We start from the raw sequence: 18,891 nt of genomic DNA, 5'->3' as shown, positions 1-18,891 counted from the left end.
GAGAGGTTTGTAAGCTGCTCTGTGATTGGCTGCCGCTCCTCTCACTCACTTATCATTGACACACTCTTTCATGCGACACACCTCTGTATTATTTGCTTTAACTCGTCTCATATGCAAGATCAGTCGTTTTGGTTGGTACCATTATACTCAGCAATGATTGTAAATCTCATTTAAGTTTGTCAGTTCTCTGTAAACCAAAAATTAAAGAAATTACGGAGTGGTGAAGTGAAAGATGGAGTCATAAATGTTTATATCATATTTTATTCTTCGCTGATTATTTCATGGAACTGCTAAACTACAGTTCATGAAAATGGTAACATCTGATGGGGAAAGTTATCCTGAACGCGATAGTGTTGTCATATTTTAGATAAAGTGGAAACGAAAGGAGTTCGGCAGCTTTTTATTACAAGATGTAGCTGTGTCTCGGCGCTGCTATTACGGCCAGGCGTAATGGCCGCGGCGTCGGGGTGACTGGTGAGGCAGCGGCAGGGAGACTGGTTCAGCACATAAATCTTGTCATTAAGTGGTGTATATCTCCCTTATTTTCCATTTTAACACAAATCTGATAGTGTCATCGTCTTCAGAAAACATTTTTCTATCACATGACACGGTTTATATTAACATAAGCCTTTTAATTCCATGACATAACACACACAAAATGAAGAGTGGTATAAACATTTACAACCCAGTATTTCACTTTTACTCGCATTATCTCGTATGTTTTTAGTTAAATGCAGATGCCTTTCATAATGAACCTAATCCACTATCATTCTATTGTTCAGTGGTGAAAGTAACAAATAAGTACTATGCGAAATAAATCAACTACTGAGTATACAAGTAAAACTTTTAGTGTGGCAAGTCCAGCGTTCTTGGCTAGGCGAGAGGCAGCCTGCCTCATGCCGCTATCCAATCAGCGACCAGCTTCACATGCCATCATCAGTGAGATATGTGCATATGATTATCGTGTTTGGTTCTGGTAAGATATATATATATATATATATATATATATATATATATATATATATATATATATATATATATATATATATATATATATATATATATATATATATATATATATATATATATATATACACACACACAAAGAGAGAGAGAGAGAGAGAGAGAGAGAGAGAGATTTGTATATAATTATGTGTCCATCGCCACCGTTATGAAACATCATTATTATCCATCATTTCTATATATTAATTTATTGAGACTCCCCTAACCTGGTTTGGTAAGCCGATCACTGATGATGGCATGTGAAGCTGGTCGCTGATTGGATAGCGGCATGAGGCAGGCTGCCTCTCGCCTAGCCAAGAACGCTGGACTTGCCACACTAAAAGTTTTACTTGTATACTCAGTAGTTGATTTATTTCGCATAGTACTTATTTGTTACTTTCACCACTGAACAATAGAATGATAGTGGATTAGGTTCATTATGAAAGGCATCTGCATTTAACTAAAAACATACGAGATAATGCGAGTAAAAGTGAAATACTGGGTTGTAAATGTTTATACCACTCTTCATTTTGTGTGTGTTATGTCATGGAATTAAAAGGCTTATGTTAATATAAACCGTGTCATGTGATAGAAAAATGTTTTCTGAAGACGATGACACAATCAGATTTGTGTTAAAATGGAAAATAAGGGAGATATACACCACTTAATGACAAGATTTATGTGCTGAACCAGTCTCCCTGCCGCTGCCTCACCAGTCACCTCGACGCCGCGGCCATTACGCCGAGCGTCCCGCTGCCGGGACACAACTACATCTTGTTATAAAAAGCTGCCGAACTCCTTTCGTTTCCACTTTATCTAAAATATGACAACACCATCGTGTTCAGGATAACTTTCCCCATTAGATGTTACCATTTTCATGAACTGTAGTTTAGCAGTTCCATGAAATAATCAGCGAAGAATAAAATAGGGTATAAACATTTATGACTCCATCTTTCACTTCACCACTCGGTAATTTCTTTAATTTTTGGTTTACAGAGAATTGACAAACATATGTGAGATCTACAATCATTGCTGAGTGTAATGGTACCAACCAAAACGAATAATCTTGCATATGAGACGAATTAGAGCAAAAAATACAGAGGTGTGTCGCATTAAAGTGTGTCAATGATAAGTGAGTGAGAGGAGCGGCAGCCAATCACAGAGCAGCTTACAAACCTTCGCTAGGCTCCAGGTGCAAGCTTCAACTGAACGCACTTATAGCTGCACATGACCGAGGGATAACAAACAATGCCGGGGGAGATTATGCTGAACGGCACGAACGGCATATCGCTGGAATAATTTAACAATCGATGCGGCTCAAACAGAAAGGCCATGGTAGTGTCACATAAAATATTGCACTGTTTCGAAATAACGGAAGCTTAATTACTTATATTGGATGTATTGTTTTTGCCGTATCACCAAAACATTTTTCGTCCCTGACATCGAGCGCGAAACAAAAAAAAAAGAAAAACAAAAAAAAGAGCGGAGTGCATCATGAACATTGACCGGTGTTAGAGATACATCAAGAGGGAAAAAATAATAAAATGTTGATTGTCAGTGAACAGTTAATTATGTGAGCTTCAGCATCACATGACAGCGCTACAGCATCCACACACACACACACACACACACACACACACATTAAAATAAAACACAACTCCCGAGCGTCCTTTAATTTAATCTGGACGCCACTACATAATGACACTACAACGGCAGCGCGTCGCAATAACAGCAAATACATATATACATTTCTCTGTTGATTGTACTCACTCGACCTGGATAATACGCCATACCATAACTCTCTTCCATCGCTCATCGTATACATTTTCAAAATAACAGCATAACAAAATGGAAGTCAGGAATCGTAATAATACCCGATCAGTTTGAATAGATTTAAGATCCGTATTGTCAGACACTTTCGCCTTTTACATTAACCATTTCCAAAAGCCAGAAAGGAGATCAGTCGTGGCAGGTGAACAAAAGAACGAGACTGAAGCTAGTTTGTCAGTCTCGTTCTTTTATTCACATGCCAATATTGCTGTTTAGTCGTGCCATTTTTAGGTTCACGGTACAGAAGAAGGGTCAAACTACCAATAGCGTCATAAAAATACCTCTGGAAATTACCAAAACTCCTACGAAAGCCTTGTCAAATGTGTGCGTTTAGGCGCCGAAACGTTTCCGAAATATGACCCTAAAACAACATATTCTAGACTACACGGCGAGTAAACTATGTAATGCTTCGACTGATTCTGAAGCTGCGTCACTCACTCACTCTCCCACGATACCTTACCAATGCTCCACGTCCTCACCAAACTCCCGTAACAAGCTGGGAACGCGCCGCTAAATCTAATCGCATCAGCACTCAAATTGCTTCAACTCCCTCATCTACGATTCAAAAGATCAACACAAATTCTCCTCGTTTATATGGAAATTCTAACGGCTATTCTCTCTCTATTGTTCCTCGGTTTCAACACCTCCACTACAGTCACACTCATCTTTAAAACTTCCACAATACGAAAACATTGATTCTCACAAAACTACTGCACGGAATGTTACAGGAATCCACTAACACTCCCACTCGAAATAAAATGAACACCACAATATCCTCGCTTATATGGAAAACCAGATGTCACCACTTTCCTTTGTTTCAACGGTTACCTAATCAGCGTCCCTTCGCCCTCCTTCCCTACCACACTGAGGACCTCCGCTGACTTGGCTCCTGTCCAACAAACTTCCCCGTGTGATAACGAGTCTGAATGAGGTTTCCCAGTAATGTTCATATGCCAGCCGGTCAGCGAGTTGGGGGGCTAATAAGATGAAGGAAGAGGTGCGTGTGATTAGCTCTTTTGAACGGCATGTGGATTTCCTTTGAGCTCTCGCTGAAAGAATGGAATGAATGAATGAATGAATGAAGTAATGAAACGAATTAAGAGGGAAGAGCTGCATGTAATGCAACTTATTTAGTCACATGAAATCCAGTTGTCTTTGAGAGGATGGAAGAGATGTAAGCAGTCTGTTTTCTTGAGCTTAATGACGGATGAGAAAATAATTAAACAAAGACGATGGATGACATGTATATAATGTAATTAACTGTGTCAGACAGAAGTAATGAAAACCAAATAAGAATATGGAGGAGATGTATGTAATCTAATCAGTGCTGGGCACTTACGCTAATTAGTCAGCAAATCCGCAACAGCAGAAGTTCCATTTCATTTGCGTTTGCGACAAAATGGTCGCTAATTTGCGGATTAGCGTTTGCGGTATTACTTCCGCTAACCTCCGTTAACACGTGGAGGAGCCAGCCCGTTTCACCCCGGACAGCCTCAATCTGATAGATTTTTCAAATATTAAAATAAAAACATTAACTTCAAAACTTTTTTTTAAGTTGTTGCCTTTTACACTTTTTACAAAAAGCATACTCACATAAACCTCTCAGGGGACCTTATTATAAACATTATAATAAGTAATTTAAAGGAGACAGGGCATTTGAATACGGATTTAGTTGTGAGAGTCACACTGATGAACTTCCTTTGGTCCTTCTCATTAAAAATAAGTTTAAAATAGATGCTAATCAGATTATTAGAAATTAATTAGTATGATTACAAATTGTCCATATTTGAAGTAGCAGTAGCGTATGTATGGTCAATGCTGGTCATGAAAAAAGTTTTCTTTGTACTCTAGGTTTTCAAATAAAACAAAAATTGAAACTGAATACCTAGCTACAGCACTACATCGCAAATAGAATGAGAAGAGATTCGAGAACCATTGATATTATAATTTTTGTCAAGTTTTGTGGCGGAAGACTGCAAATATTATGGAGCTATTTGCGATAGCGGATTTGCGATTGCGATTTAAACAATCTCGAAATTTGCGGAATTGCGATTGCGAAAGTTATGGAATAAGTTTGCGGATTTGTGATAGCGGAAGTTCAAATCCGTTAGCGATGCCCAACTCTGAATCTAATCATAGGCGTACGGGACCATGAAGGTATGAGGTATTCTAACCTCGATGTATACGGGACCCATTTCATGGGGGGGGGGGCCTGAACTCGGCCTGTAAAATATTTATTTGCCCGAAAAATGTTTTGCCTGTAAATTCACACACACACACACACACACACATATATATATATATATATATATATATATATATATCTAGATATATATATATATATATATATATATATATATATATATATATATATATATCGCAGTGGTGGGCACCGATCACTTTTTTGCTGTTCCGATCCCCGATCATCCGATCACTTTGGGCAACTGATCCGATTCCGATCATCCGATCATTTTTCTAAGTACTGTTGTTCCGTTTAATCATTCCGATCATCCGATCATTAAAACTTATGATATATTTTTTTTTAAATAATAATTTAAAAAAAACTATTTTAGGCGTTCTTTACATAATAATTTCAAATAAGTAAGAATTTAATTATTTGCTTATAAATATTTTTTTCCTCTTTTTTTTTTTGGTATATAGGACATGGTAAAGAAAAAAAAAGTTATCTTATATTCTTATTTTAGGCATTTATTTAAGTCTACCCTTTTTATTCAGTTTATGAAAGAATGGAAAAATAATTATGTTCACTATTCTAACTATTGACGTTAATGACAAAAATTACGTCACCAAAACAGCAGCCGCCCGGCACGGATGAGATAGACTCCGTCCCTCCGTCGTGCGCCTTTCCCTGACAAACATGGCCAGCATTAACCATGACTTATTGATTGTTGTCGCTGTGCTTGCTTCTGGAGAAGAAGGGATAACAGCAAGCTAGATAAAGGCCCTGTCCCACCAACGACCGGTACATCTCGAATCACACTGAATCGGGTTACTTCGGCACGCCCACGGAAAAATCGGCACTGGTCGGCGGTCAACGAGCGCACATCTTTCCACGCCGGCACGTACCAGTTAGTGGCCAAAAAAGCCGCAGTCGACAATAACTTTATCCGAGAGCGGCCCGACAGAATTTTTGATCACGAGATACCGTGCCGACACCGTACAATGTTCTTCATTACCGTGTCTCTGCCGGGCAAGCACCGTGCACGTACCGGCTCTTGCCGGACGCGTATCAGCCTTTACCAGGTCAAGATCTAAAGAATTTATTTATTTAGACCTTGTACCAGGTCATAATTTCTCCCCCCGGTGTTCTCACGGCGTGAGTACGGTGCCCTAGGAATGCGCACGGCAGGGTAAAACGTTGTACTGACTGGCAGTAGCTGGCAACTCACTGGCCCAGGCTTATATAAAACCGGCCACCCTATCCAGTAGGGATGGGCAAGTACCGTTAATTTGAGTACCGGTACCGAAAACTCAAGTACCGTTAGTACCGGTACCCAAAGGAGTTTTTTTTCTTAATGACTTCTGATGAAATTCCCAAACAAATTTCCTGTAAAGAAAACTCTCTCTCTCTTCCTTCAACTTAATATCAACTAGAGTAGAAATGCAACGTTTAGAAGCCTTCTGATTAAAGTAAAATCACTTAGGTTTAAGGACAGACCACCTAGTCTGTACCATGGAGTCTGTGTGGTCTAATTTTCTATGTAAATCTCTCTCTCTCTCTCTCTCTCTCTCTCTCTCTCTCTCTGAATGAAGTGAATATTTATTTTTTCGAAAAAAAATTAGCATGTTTAGTTATTATGGATGTACTCGATCATAGACTAATAACAATAAAAATATTTATTAGCAACCTAAAAAAGAAAAAGAATCGAACATGAAGAATTATCCAGTAACTCCAATAAATAAATAAAATAATGGAAACGGGAGCTGTGATGGAAACGGAAAGCAGGACAAAATGGTGGGAACTTGGGGAGACGGTCAGCGGGGCAGTGACTCAGCGTCTACACACAGGGCTCATACCGCGTGATACCACATGGAGGCGGGCGGGCGAGCGCCGAGCGTCACCAAGATCCAAACGGTACCGGTACTAGCGGCAATGCGCAGTGCCGAGTGATCATTAAGCTTCCCGGAATCCAAGTGATCATGATGCTTCGCGGTACCAGTACCGATACCAGTTATCGATACCAGGTACCGGCGAGTGATCATTAAGCTTCCCGGAACCCAAGTGATCATGATGCTTCGCGGTACCAGTACCGATACCAGTTATCGGTACCAGGTACCGGTACCTGGTACCGCATTGCCGCTAGTACCGGTACCGTTAGGATCTTGGTGACGCTCGGCGCTCGCCCGCCTCCATGTGGTATGAGCCCTGTGTGTAGACGCTGAGTCACTGCCCCGCTGACCGTCTCCCCAAGTTCCCACCATTTTGTCCTGCTTTCCGTTTCCATCACAGCTCCCGTGTCCATTATTTTATTTATTTATTGGAGTTACTGGTTATTTTTCATGTCCGATTCTTTTTCTTTTTTAGATTGCTAATAAATATTGTTATTGTTATTAGACTATGATCGAGTACCCACTACCCATATCACCGAGATATCCACTCACTAAGTGGTGATCTCTCTCTCTCTCTCTCTCTCTCTCTCTCTCTCTCTCTCTCTCTCTCTCTCTCTCGCCTGCTACACCTCCAATATTTAATCATCTTATATAATTCATCATGCAATTCTTTATAGCCAGAAACTCTCGCCAAGGGATTCAAACTTTTTTCGTTAATGCTTTATTGGATAAATATGATCTCTCTCTCTCTCTCTCTCTCTCTCTCTCTCTCTCTCTCTCTCTCTCTCTCTCTCGGCTACTCACCTCCAATATTTAATCATCTTATATAATCCATCGTGCAATTCTTTATAGCCAAAAACTCTCGCCAAGGGATTCAAACTCTTTTTTCGTTAATGCTTTATTGGATAAATATGATCTCTCTCTCTCTCTCTCTCTAAAAGTTAACGAGTCATACGAATTTAACAGTGGCAAGTAAAAAGAAAACGAAGTCTTGGGTTAAAAGTTAGTGAGTCCCACGAGTCTTTAGAAAACGCTAATATATACTGTTATTGTTATTAGACTATGATCGAGTACCCACTACCCATATCACCGAGATATCCACTTACTAAGTGGTGATCTCTCTCTCTCTCTCTGAATGAAGTGAATATTTATTTTTTCGATAAAAAAATAGAATGTATAGTTATTATGGATGTACTCGATTATAGTCTAATAACAATATTTATTAGCAACCTAAAAAAAAAAATCGGACATGAAGAATTATCAATAAATCCAATAAATAAATCCGAGCAACTGGTACCTGTACCGAGCAATCTGGTACCGGTACCGTACCGTTTAGCTGGTACCGTTAGTACCGGTACTGGTACCGGTACCTGCCCACCCCTACTATCCAGAGTCCGCCCCAGCCATAACTGCGACGGGCCGTCGTACTAGACAAGGGCCCGTTCCCCTTCTTAGGGGTTAATCTTAGAAGAAGATGATCCAGAGTCCAGACACGCCAGTCCTCGTCGACAGACCGACTTGGTCGGCTAGATTTCGATCGCTGATATAGTCGGTCTGTCGGCTCCCTGCTACGGGCCGCCTTTAGCAAAGGCCCGTGCTCCCTCGTGCAAGAGGGAGCAAACCCCCCCCCCCCCCCTAGGGGTGTCAGAGACACGCCAGTCCTCGTCGACAGACCGACTTGGTCGGCTAGATTTCGATCGCCGATAGAGTCGGTCTGTCGGCTCCCTGCTACGGGCTGCCTTTGGCAAAGGCCCGTGCTCCCTCTTGCAAGAGGGAGCAATCTTCCCCCCCCCCTCCAAGGTTGTCGGGGGCTCCCGTGGTCCCGTGGTAGAGTCTCTGCCTTGCGCTTCGGCGGGGTGCTAAGGCGTGGGTTCGAGACCTATCAGTTACCATGGGGGTGGAAAGGTGGGCTCTTTCCGACACCCTCAGCCCCGTTGTTGGGCCTCCTCCTTGAAAGAATTGGGTATCTCTCTACCAGCCGTCTGGGGGGGTTGCGCGGCATGCACCGCCTTCCTCCATTGGGGTATATCCCCAACGAAATACCAGGCTATGATGGCTACTCTGCCCGAAAAATCTTTGTCTGCCTAAATCTGGGGTGGCTGCAGCCCCCCTGGCTCGGACGCATATGAATCTAATTTATTGGGTCCTATGGAATCCAGTTTCCTTTGAGCTCACTGAAAGGTGGAAGAAAGTAATGAAACAAAATATGAGGATGAAAGAGATGTATATAATGTAATTTATTCTGACATATGTAAGCAACGAAACAAAATAAGAGGGTGCTTTCGTAATCTAATGCATTGTGTGTCATATGGAATAATTTTTTTTTCAATTCACTGAAACAAATTAAAGATGGATAAGTATGTAATCTAATTTACTGTGTCATATGGAAGAATTTTCATGAAGAGTCCACTGAAAGATATAAGAAAAAAATGAAATAAAATATCAAGAGAACTGACGCCAGAATATCAGGTGGCAGCGCGGCACACACGGCGCAGCAGTTACCAGAAATTATACGACAGGCAACTATTTACATCACACAATATTTGCATCGTTATTGGTTATACATTTATATTAAAATCGCTATCTCCTTTCGGGGAAAAATTGCCTCCTTTTTTTTTCTCTTATTCATGTCGTACGGTATTACCATGCGAGATGAACGATAACTGAGTGAATATAATTATCGCATGGATCAAGACTTGCTAAATGCGTGAGTGGAAAGTCAATGACCAGACGTTAGGTGACAGTAATAATTCAGGGTTACCAATGGATTACTAAAAAAAAATATGGGATAAACCCTTCTACTGGCCATACATATTACTATTAAGTACTTGTGTGTATGTGTGTGTGTGTGTGTGTGTGTGTGTGTGTGTGTGTGCCACGCTGGTCGAAGCCACCTTCTCCATCTTCCTTCACCCCGTTTAGTTGTGATGAGGGAACAAGACTCGCTCCACCATCTTGCATCTATCTCTTCCCCCTCCACCTCTTTGCCAATGGGTCAACAGTCAGCAGTCTCCGATAACCCTTCCCCTCTCACCCCCCTCTACCTCCCTCCCAACAGCTAGGTCATGTGTCAGCAGTTTTCCATCACCCTTCCCCATTCAACCCCCCCCCCCCCCCCTCTGCCTCCTTCCCAATGTTTTGTCAGCAGTATAACTCTCTCTCTCTCTCTCTCTCTCTCTCTGGAGGCTGGTATGATAACGTCTGGATCATATCACGTTAGCTTCACAGTGCAGCCTCGCATTCCTTCCCCACAACCAGACCGCACGCTGCCGTTCCATGTTTTCTGAACTAACACAACCCTGGTAAACCACAAAAATGGTAACCTATCTTAAAATAAATGGTAACCTAACTCGAAGCCAGGGGCCGTGCACACACCCACAGGCAGGAAGTAAGGGCGGAAATGGCGAACGGTTGGCAGAGCTGAATTTCGAGGTATTTGATTCGATGTTTTTTTTTGTTTTCTATAATTAAAATAGCAAGTGACCCTAGAGTTCTACTGCGTGTTGCTTCGCATTCTACTCCCATATTTGTGAAAAATTATTTCATTACATCGAAAACAGAGGGACCTAAAACGAATCCTAACCCACTTAATTAAACAAGATCTATTGCCATTGCCCTATAATAAAAGCATTATTCCAGGAAAAGTTTCGTATGGCAGGCTCGATACATGGCAAAATAACTGAGACAGCATGCAGACTCGCCAGACAGTATTGCAACACTCCCCAAGTGGCATCACTAGAGGTAGAGAACGGTAAAGCCAGCAGCATCGTAAAGCGTCGTGGGCAGATTTCAAATATTTTTGTTTTAAGTTTTTGGAGCATCACAGAACTAGTGAGGAAGGGCAATATCAAGTAGAGCCTGCGGCCTATGTCGTAAAACCTAAAGCAGAAGCATACATGTAGCTTGTGAAAGGTACGAGTGGTTTCACGTGGGCTGTAGTGTGACGAGGGGACAATCTCCCAAGAGGCTCTGTTGCTGTGAAAGAACCTGACACTGCCTTTAAAGTTATTAGGGGGGAGTGCTAAAATGCAGGAAATGAGATGAAAGACAAGGACGGCGAATCAGATGGGGCAGAAAGGGACACACCATGGACCAACAACGCAGAAAGCAAGAAGATACAGAGGTGACATTCCAGGATATAGAAAGTAAGGATGTCAATAAACTTGTTTTACCCACAATGCATTAGCCAATGTGTGCGCACGCAGCACGCCATCTTGGAGCAATGTTACCTGGGACCCAGTGACCGACATACTTATAAACTGATCATTGTGCACGATATTCTCAGTCTGGCACAATTCTTTGCTTTCTAAACTACCCTCCTACGGATTCTATCCCTCTCTCTGTACCTTTATCTCTTGTTTCTTTCTGGCTGTTCTATCTCTGCTGTGATAGACGGTCTGTTCTTCCCTTAATTAAACCTATCAACAGTGGTATTCCGCAGGGCTCTGTCCTATCACCCACTCTCTTGATGTTATTCATCAATGATCTTCTTTCCAAAACGAACTATCCTATCCACTAGTGCGCCGATGACTCTACTTTGCATTATTCAATTTTCAACAGAAGACCTTCCCAACAGGAATTACAAGACTCCAGACGGGAGGCTGCAGAACGCTTAACATCAGACCTTGCTATTATTTCCAATTGGGGCAGAATGAACCGGACATCCTTCAATGCCTTAAAAAATCAGTTTCTCCACCAATCAACTCGACACAATCTTCCAAACACCCAACCCCTATTCTTCGACAACACTCAGCTATCACCTTCTACACTAAACATCCTCGGTCTATCCTTAACTCAAAACTTCTTATCTCTTCTCTCTCTCCGCCAGATCTTTTCCCCCGTACAGTTACTACCCATATACAGGTGCCTTGTCCGTCCTCGTATGGAGTATGCATCTCACGTGTGGGGGGGCTCCACTCACACAGCTCTTTCGGACAGAGTATAGTCTAACGGCGGGATTATAAGTCAATCTCTTCCCTCTTCGTCGAAGCGTCTCTTAAGAGAGTGTCTTTCCGTTTGAAGGTATTAACAAACGCTCGCTTCTCTTTCCCCTCGGAAGCTATCTTTCCGTGTAGTGTTGGTACTACTGCAAATCAAACAAATGTTGAAAACCCAATCATTAATGCATTTTAGGTACATTTCTATAATGGAAAATATTGTGTGGCTGATCTTTATGTAAACAGTGCTTGATGCAGTGACATAGGCTACACTATATATAGCAGAAAATTTTATATTGATGCGTTCGTTGGTAGCAGTGGCGACGTTTGTTTCGCTCTCACAGCTCGTTACGTCACTTGTGGGCGGAGCTTAGGAGACCTCTTTAGAATAAAAAATAAAAAAATCCAAAAACAAGACTAACGTAACACACATGCATATATTATGGAGCAAATAATAATATTGTAGTAGGTTTATCCTAAACATCCTTAATAAGTCGCACAGTCTATACGGGTATGAGGTGCCTGCCTTCCCACGGCCAATCATCGCTGTTCCAGCTTGTTATGTCATCTGTGGGCGGAGCTTAGGAGACCGCTGGAGAATGAAATGTGTATATTTTCTTTATTCTCGGCCTGTTCCATGAGACATCTCTTTCTCCCGTGTGAATATTTTTTTAACTAGTTTTCGAGCTCCTATCAGTGGGTGGAAAATGGTATCATCTGTTCTGCTGAGCTTTCCTTAAGCTCCACCCACAGGAGACGTCACGAGTTGAGACAACGAAGATTGGCCGTGGGAAGCCAAGCACCATATACCTCCACATACTCACACATACTCACTTGGGAAATATGCGCCCCGGAGGCCGGAGCCCGTCACTTTAAAATTCATCCCAGCACCCTCCATGCTGGTGGTTGGAAGGGCCAGCCCTATAAACGCTCAAGAACGAGAATTGTTGTTAGAACTGGTGAATATATAGTGAAACGGGTGGCGTGTTCCAATGTTGGGTTATATTATTATAGGAACCGTGAAGTCTTGAATAAACCGATAAAATATTGTTTCTCGCATTGTATGACTTTTTATATAAGGCCCAGAAATTTTTTTGTTCTTATACCCAATTAATAATACAGCAACATGAAAAAAAATGTTGTAATAAATCATTATATGTGCGAAGATATTGGCGAAGAGGTGGTCTTCAGCTTCTCTTCCTGAAGAGAGAAAATAGTTCGTTTCCTTCCCGCTCGCCGCTTCGCGCGCTGCACAAAGACACCCCTCGTCATCGATAATACCGTTTGGTCCACTAAGACTGCTTTCCTCGCGGGAAGGGGGAATAGATTGACTGTTAATACAGCAGTAAGGCTCTTCGTCTCATCAACTCCTCTCCTCTCACTGATAGTCTTCTACCTCATAAATTCCGCCGCAATGTTGCTTCTCTATCTTCTATCGATATTTTCACGCTGACTGCTGTTCTGAACTTGCTAACTGCATGCCTACCCCCTCCCGCGGCCCTGCTGCACACGACTTTCTACTCAAGCTCATCCCTATACTGTCCTAATCTCTTATGCAAGAGTTAACCAGTTAACTCTCTCTCTCATCCCTCACGCAGGTAAACTCTGGAGCAATCTTCCTTCATCTGTAATTCCTCCGCCCTACGACTCGAACACTTTCAAGAGGAGAGTATCAGGACACCTCTCCTTCAGAAATTTACCTCGCTTTAGGCCACTCCTCTTAACTCTTTTTACAGGAGCAGTGATTTGCGGGTGGTTGTTTTTCTTTTTGCCCCCGAGCTGTTTCTTTACCGTAAAAAAAATAGAAAAAAAAAAACGAGTTGGGTTGCAGTAATCAAGGACGAAACAGTACACATAACATTCAAATCAGTCGTTTCCAGTGACAAACAAGACGGTGTTAAAACAATAAACTCATGCTTTTCGGCGGTCGGATAACCTGGATGTGCCAAAGGTAGAAGTTTGTTCTCGTCACTTCAAGGCGACAGACTACAATATCAAGAGGAAACTCTTCAGCACATCTAACATTCTCCACTTCTCCCTCTCTCATGTTAAACCCTATTCACACTTAGGCGATCTCGGGACGAAAGCGCCACGATACTGGTTCGTTCTGGTATCGTTTGAAATTGGTGCACTTTGGCCCGTCCCATGGGTGTGGATTATTTTGGCACGACGCTTGCACGAGTATTGCCCGAATGCTGGACGGAAGCTGCACAACCATAACGATACTTTCCCGACAGTTGCCCGGTATTCAAACGATCGAAGACGATCAATCTTAAGATTTGAATTTAACGTTTTTTTCAGTAGACGATTCCTGCCCGACTAAAGCCCGGAAAAAACGACAGTAAAGAACACTGCCCGATTGCTAAACAAATGCTGCTCGATTGCTGGACGAATGGAGAACGACTCCTGACAGCCTGACAGGGTATGTGCAGCCCCCTTTCCCTCACTTGCTAATCCGGGAACTGGGTGCGACCTTGGAAAAAAAAAAAAGTGCCCGCCCGCCATCTGTGGGCTCTTTTTAGCGACTTATGTAAGGTGTCTGGGCCATGTTGTCAGCCGGTTGTGCAAGTGCACCACACAGGGGCGTCAGGAGTGTAGGGTGGCAGGCAGGGCGACAGGGAGTATCAGGACGTCAAGTAGGATTGCAGGACTTCGAAGGGAAGCGAGCGTGGTGGCGGTTTTTGTACCCAACGGGCCGAAAAAATTGCCAAAAACACTCGCGCGCTGCTGACATGTCGGCCAGCACTCGTTTAGCTATCGTTCAGCATTCGCTCGTGAACGATTCACCGGGCAGCTATCGTGCAGTTGCTGTGCAGCTATTGTAACGGTCAAAATTTTAATTTCGTACCCGATCTTTGCACGAATGCTGCCCGACCTATCACAAAAGCTGCACAACAGCTGGACGATCACTGCGAGTGCTGCACGATGCCTGCAGCACTTTTGCCTGATCTTTGATAAGGTTGCCGGCCATGCTCTTGGCTGCCCGAAAAATAAGCGCAGCGCTTATATTTCGTGCTTCTTGCCGACTCATCGTCCAGCAGTCGTGATGCACGGATTTTCCCAACGATGGCTAGACGATGTGCTACGAATATGAACCCGAATGTACGAATGGCAGTCGGGCAGCTGTCGCGTTCAAGATCGCTGAAGTGTGAAAGCCCGTTTTTGCTAGAAATACGGCTGAATTTCGGTTCACGAATGTGCGCGAATATGCAAGTTATCCTGTGTCGTGGACAAGTTCGGCATCTTCCTTGCCTGTTCTTAGCCTTTTGGAAACATTTTTGGGTCCACCGCGCGATTTTTGACAGTTGGTCACCACCGCGACGAAAGTTTCATGTTGCAAGAAAAATTCGCGGCCCTTCGCCGAATGTGCACGAATGCAAAATGGACCCCGAATTGTCGCCGAAATGTTGCCGACATGCCCCTGACAATTCTGCGTCCAATTCGCGGTGTTTGGCGAATAACAAATATTTTGTATAAATACCACGACACTTGACAGCGTTGTATTCCAACGTTGTCATTCTACACATCCAGAGCCCAGGTCACTTCTCTCAAGGTCATGGAAGGGTCAGCAGGTGGGCCCATGGGTGGCCCGCTCCCGCCTCTGCCTCTCCCTTCCCTCCCTCTCCCTGCCTCTCCACGTCGTTGGCTGCACAGCCGCGAGAAAGAACTCATTTACAATGTAAACAAGTACTTTTTAGACGAAAAAAACAACAGGATTTATCATACCACTCGCAAGAGTAACTGCAAGAAAAGCAAGAGCCACTAATGTTAGTGAAAGAACTATTGAAAGAGTCTGCGCCAAACTGGATCATGAGTGCATGACGAACAGGTCACCAAGACAGCCTGTATTCTCGTCCCCGAAGAAAAGAGAGAGAGAGAGAGAGAGAGAGAGAGAGAGAGAGAGAGAGAGAGAGAGAGAGAGAGAGAGAGAGAGAGAAAGGAGGAAGAGGAGGAGGAGGAAATGAAGGGAGGCTAATGGTGGTCCACTTAACACCTTGACTCTAATCCCACAATTGGAGACAAGAGATGTGGCACCGTGGTACGGGAGGAGAGACCCCCGCAGAAACCCCCCAATCCGCCAGTTCCTCGTGGATTCACTATAGGGTTAAGATTCGTTTTAGGTCCGTGCCAGTATCTCATTACCTACCTTATGAAACATCAGTATCTCTTCATATATCTTTTCTACAAATCTTCAACAGTCATGGAAACGCTTTGAAAATCCAATTCAAGGACTTTTTTTTTACTCTTGATAATAGGGGATAATGTTTACGAAAGCGCGTCGCCTCCTCTGCTGGCCGCGGCGACTCTGCAGCGGGTGTTGCGAGAAATACCTCCTCGCTGAAATAAGTCACATATACATGAGGGGGGGGTCCAGCCCCCCCTGTTTAGAAGGGGGGGTCGAGGGGGGCGCAGCCCCCCCCGTTAGTAGGTCGTAAAGTTCGGTTGGAGTAGTTTAAATATGCTCCCCGACCCTAAGCCCTCTGCGAGCTATTTTGCGGCTGCGGCGGCTGCAGTGTCGCCGCGGCCAGCAGAGGAGGCGACGCGCTTTCGTAAACATTATCCCCTATTTTCAAGAGTAAAAAAAAAGTCCTTGAATTGGATTTCCAAAGCGTTTCCATGACTGTTGAAGGTTTGTAGAAAAGATATATGAAGAGATAGTGATGTTTCATAAAGTAGATTATGAGATACTGGCACAGACCTAATACGAATCTTTACCCACTATAGTTTACCATCAATCACTGACAGGATTCATTTAAAGAAAAAAATGTAAATGTGAGAGGAGACTAAAGAATCTGCTCGAGAATAAAATTCTTTTATATCACATTTCCATCCATTTCCTTCTAAGTTCTTGATCTCTTGGCAGCCGATGAAACCGTATATTACTGTTTCCTCTCACATAACTGCTCGACAACCGCGCTCAATACAAATAGTTGGCATATTGAAAGAAAACACACTTTAGCTAAGTTTTCCATTGAGTGAGTGAGGAGCTCGTCAGGAAGCTGGTGCGCGCGAGACTGAGCTCTCTGCCATGCCCGGACCCCTCAATCATATTTCACGTGACGTCATGCGCAGAAGAGACAAATTTAGGTACGTCGCCCCCCCACCCCCACCCCCTGGTAAACCAACGTTCTATTCTCTTTACCTTGGAGTACTGGAGGCACGGAGGAACCACAGGCACGCCACACCGGCCCCAGCTCGGCCATAGGCCGTGACGTCACAAAATTAATGATGATGGAAGTGATGAAGTTTCTGTGAACCATCATTCATCTTCCTTATACCTAGTTGACATTAACCGCACATATAAACTGCGTCTCCTTTGTTTACAAACGCTGCCCCCCTCCCCCCCTTCCCCCTGGCACAAGAAGTTCTTGGGCCATTTGGCTAACGCCGCCATCTTGTCGCAACTTGTTGCCTCAGTTTACACTTTACAGCACGACGTTGCAAACACAGGGCGAATTATTTATCCAAGGATAAAGAAACTTATATTTTAAGAAAACAACTATTTTAGCCTCGGTTGAGGCCACACGACGAGATTGTCTACCGTAACGTCACAGCGAGCATTGCTTGAATTTGCACCACCAGTGAATATTTTCTTATTATACTATGGGCTGGATGGAGTAACCATAAAAAATAAAGTTACCCATACACGGTATCGTTTTCTCACAATACTTGAACCAGATCATGGATGGAACCACTTACGACTACATCCAAACTTTACTTACCATAATTAAAAGCCCCTCTCCTACTTATAGTTCAATTTAGAATCTTTGGTCCACTCAAAACCGAGAGTTCATTAATATTATCTGTGTCCTATACACATCACACTGAAATACCCACATATACATTGTTGAGTGAGGCTCCGCAAGGTGCTGGTCGATTACACGAAAAAATGAGTGACTGTTGGCCAGTTAGCGCATGTTACTGCCTGTTTGGAGTAACTACCCGCTCACTCATTTACCGTACTAGTTATTAAATTGAGTCATCAAGGTAGGTAACAATGTTAACCTTGACACTCGTTTATGGGTAACTTAGCAACAAGGTTCTTGTTGTTCTAATGTCTTATTAGTTTGTCTGCAGCAGTTATGATGCAGCGTTGTTCATTACCAACCCAAAAATTAAATAAGAAATTACCAAAACTCACCTAAATATTGCTCTCTCTCATAAGCCCCAACACAAGCAGGTCTTCATCACCGTGTCGGCGCCCCGAGTGATCATTTCCGTGTCAGGCGATACAATACCTAACCTTTAATTACCGTCACCCACGCTATCTACACACGTGCTCCAACACTGCCGCGGCGCCACACCTCCGTCACCGCCCCACGCGTGCCCCCGTGACTTGACCTGACCAGCGTGGAGGCCCCAAACAGCATGCACTAGCGTTTGACCTCCAGATTGCCCCTCCTCCTTCACTTTCTTAAGCTACCCCTCTTTCAACGCCACTCTCTAAGGGAAGACGGATGTTTCACATAATACTGACCTCATAGAAGGCTTCTGCTGACGTTACTGACTTAACAGAATCGGGTTTTATCCCCAGACAGCGAACGGAAGCGTTGAAGTAATCCCGAGGAGCACAACACTAGCACCTCCCCTCGCAGCGACCACAGGAGAACTGAGCCGCCGCTGGGAAAAGGAAAATGGGAATGGCCGGTCATTGGAGGCACATTGTTGCCAGACGCCGCCCAACCCAAACTCATCCCCTACAAACTACCCTGTTTTTTTTCTTGTCTATACTACCTATATACACTTTGCTAGCTCTAATGGGGACGTTATATGGAAAGCGCGAGAATCAGTTCCCTTTCGCGCAAACAGTGACTGCCTGTTGGGGGTGTTACAGGAATTATTACAATTTTAAGTGAGCAATTGGAAAGGATGTTAAAATGGTCATAAAAAGGTCCGTTCTGTGGATCAGCTGAGCGGGCAGGCGGGAAGTCTGTCTGTGAGTTTGAAATGCCCAGCGAATCAAGGGGGCTGCGTTTGATGACCAATGTGTCTCGTTAACAAAGCATGCCGTACTGAGAGATTATTGGAGGTTAGACACAACAGAGAGGAT

The 18,891-nt window shown here is 43.4% G+C and overlaps 1 protein-coding gene across 1 annotated transcript in view; it reads right to left on the bottom strand.

Annotated features, from left to right (window-relative positions):
• Window positions 1-18,443, bottom strand: part of LOC126996021 (uncharacterized) — a 137,734-nt gene extending 119,291 nt beyond the window's left edge. The window contains exon 1 of the mRNA XM_050856009.1: window positions 18,319-18,443. The gene's annotated coding sequence lies outside the window, so the exon portion shown is untranslated. The remainder of the gene's footprint in view (window positions 1-18,318) is intronic.
• Window positions 18,444-18,891: the final 448 nt, after the last annotated feature.

This window comes from Eriocheir sinensis, chromosome 9, assembly GCF_024679095.1.
Source record: "Eriocheir sinensis breed Jianghai 21 chromosome 9, ASM2467909v1, whole genome shotgun sequence".
Classification (NCBI taxonomy): domain Eukaryota; kingdom Metazoa; phylum Arthropoda; class Malacostraca; order Decapoda; family Varunidae; genus Eriocheir; species Eriocheir sinensis.
Note: the sequence above shows the minus strand (reverse complement) of the source record. Positions and strands in the feature narration are given on the sequence as shown.